We start from the raw sequence: 2766 nt of genomic DNA, 5'->3' as shown, positions 1-2766 counted from the left end.
AGTGTTCTGGTGCTGACTGTGATGATTTAATTAAATTAATCATTTTCTCAGGCCATTTTCGCGGGACAAATGAAGTTTCCCAGTGGGTATTCCACAAAGCCCAGTCGAGAGAAACTCGATTACAAGTTGTACACAGCCGCGATCCTGCGCACAAATTGGATCTGAATTACATTCCGCGAAATATGGATTAATCAAGATGGTGTGGGTTAGAGGAAATGCCACGGGAGTGGTGGTGGCACGAATATCATCCATCATAAAGCAGCATGAGCCGTGTCTCCTCAAGCCACATCTGATCCCTGCAGAGTAAGACTAATTAGCGAGAGGGAATGTTTTCTGAGCAGGATGAAAACTCTGACGGGCCCGAGACGTCGTCTCCTCGCGCACCACGCGCATCTCAAAATAAAGCGCTTCCCTCGTAAAAACACGCGCGCGCGCACGTCTCTCGCACGCCCGGAAAGCCAGTGCTTATCATTTGAGTGCACTCAGTTCCCCCTCCAGACCACCAGTGTGGTTCATTCCAGCGCCTCTGTATCCTCAGTGCGAGGTGTGCTTCTGCTGTCATCCGCACTGAGCGAGGCGGTTCAATCACTCCTCTGACAGAGCAGCAAAGTGAAATACGATGGAGAGCGAGCAGAGCTGGTCTTGTGCTGGACGCGTATCTGGCAACGGGGTGAGTTAACAATGAATTGATACGAATCATTGGCCGCCCAGTGTTTTTTTCCCCCTTTCTTATTTTCTAACAAGCAACGGGGCTATAATTTCTTTTTACACTGGAGTTCAAAAGTGGGGACGCGTTTTGTGAGGTGGTGTGTAACAAGTGTCTTTGGCTTGATTACCGTCTGCAAGCAGAGACGAGCGCAGATAGGAAACCTCACGGGACAAGTGATCTCCACTGAGATGAGATTTCTGACTATTAAAATGGTAAAGTTTGATTGTTTTTGTCAAATTGCCGTAAATTTCACAGAACCACATAAAGAGTTGTAAAGATCATGTGATCCGAGGATTTGGAAAACAGGAGACCCACAGAGAAAGAGAGATTAGACTGGTATGAAATCATGGTAGAGGTGCTGAACGCACAAGAGATTTAGAGGTTTGCTTTATGCTGCCTTGCGCTTTTATTATCACTCAAGTCAGAGGACACATCTACATAGCTCCCCTCCATACACCTCCAAATGTCAGCTCCGAGATTCCCCATGGGGAAAATTGTATAACAAATGAATATACAACAGTTTCAGAGTGGCGAGCTTAACACAACGAGTATGTCATCCACACTCTTGCAGATTTAATCAAAAGGCTGTGGAAGTGCTTTTGGACACAAAGATGAAAATGAAAATAACAAAACAAATTCCTTTCTTACCCAACTCTGTTTCTGGAGTAATCCAGGGAATATATTGTTTAAAATTGCAAGCTGATTGCAGTAGTATTAAAAAAAAAACACATATAATCAGAAGCAGCATAAATAAAGGGAAAGCAAAACTCTTTCCCTTTTACAGCAGGAGGTCAGAAATAAGTGCAACAATAAAAAGCAATCTTAGCAAACGTATAAAAGGCATTCTCCTATTTTTGCTACCCCCAATCAAATAAAGGAATGGCTTCTTGATTGCTGCAGTATTGGCTGCAGTGTGGTTATCCTTCAAAAGAGTCTGAAGTTCAGAAACAGATTTCAAATGCAGATAGATTTGTTCATTTGAACTGCATTATCTTTCGCAGGTCTGTCAGGATCATGAAAATTCGTCACAGTTATAAATATCATTTCTCTTTGGTCCTCCTACCACAAAGTACGCTGTGTACAGATCTTCTCAGACAGATCTTTTCTCAAGTAAAATCCCCAAAAGGATGGCAAGCGAATATGCTCAGTGAACCAGCTGGCACAAGTATTAAGACAACATCTGACCTGAACTGACATTTTCCCAACACAGCTGTGTGGAATAACATTAAAAACGAGATCTATTCAGCTCTCATGCTTTGATTTTGCCATCTTAGACTTTTCTGCCAGTGTCTCACTCTTCGCTCTTCTCCCATATGCTTACACATACAATTTGTTGTCTTTTTTATTCTTTCTGCCATGTGCCTCAGACTTTGAGTGAGTGACAGCCGTCTTTTGAGACACCTGGCCTGTGATGTCCCTGGAGAAACTGCAGCATTGCTTTGCCGAATGCCGCATGTTTTGATTGCCTCTTCCTTTCATAACAGTTGTCCAATTTCATGGCTATTAGGCTTGTTAATAGGAGCGGGGAGAAGAGAGAGCACAGAGCCCATTGGTGTGCTTGAGGTGGAACCTTTGATTAGAGGGGATGGATTGTGATGCTAAGAGACGGTGTCACATGTCACTTATGTATAGAAACTGATAGAGACGTGGCCGGTGCTGTTATTACCCATCGGGCCTTACTCATAAAGCCCAGTGATTGATAAAAGGTAACTCAATCTGACACGGTCCCTTGGGTGTAGAAGCATGAATGAAGCATTTCACAGAGTTTATTTTAGTTGCCCTTCTTGGTTGGTTGTACTACAGGAAAAAAAAGGTAGAATTTGGGCAAACTTTAGCTTATTTATCATATTGATTGTTTCATAATATAGCCAAAAGTAATGCAGCCAAACAGCCAGAAAACTTTCATCCTACTCATTAAATTCTGTAATTAAAAAGAAATTAATAAAAAAAAAACCTCAGTTACAGCCAATTATTTCAGCAGTATGATGTGCATTAGTTGTGGTCATTATCGACACTTTGCTTCAAGACCTTGTAAAAAAAAAAAAAAAAAAAAAAAA

General features: G+C 42.1%; 1 protein-coding gene across 1 annotated transcript in view; it reads left to right on the top strand.

Moving 5' to 3' along the window:
* Window positions 1-393: 393 nt before the first annotated feature.
* The window catches only part of htr5ab (5-hydroxytryptamine (serotonin) receptor 5A, genome duplicate b), a 10131-nt gene continuing 7758 nt past the window's right edge, over window positions 394-2766 (top strand). The window contains exon 1 of the mRNA XM_005912371.2: window positions 394-670. The gene's annotated coding sequence lies outside the window, so the exon portion shown is untranslated. The remainder of the gene's footprint in view (window positions 671-2766) is intronic.

The sequence above is a fragment of the Haplochromis burtoni genome, unplaced genomic scaffold, assembly GCF_018398535.1.
Source record: "Haplochromis burtoni strain Fernald_Lab_line unplaced genomic scaffold, NCSU_Asbu1 Contig_1, whole genome shotgun sequence".
Taxonomy (NCBI): Eukaryota; Metazoa; Chordata; class Actinopteri; order Cichliformes; family Cichlidae; genus Haplochromis; species Haplochromis burtoni.
This window is presented reverse-complemented; position numbering and strand designations above follow the sequence as displayed.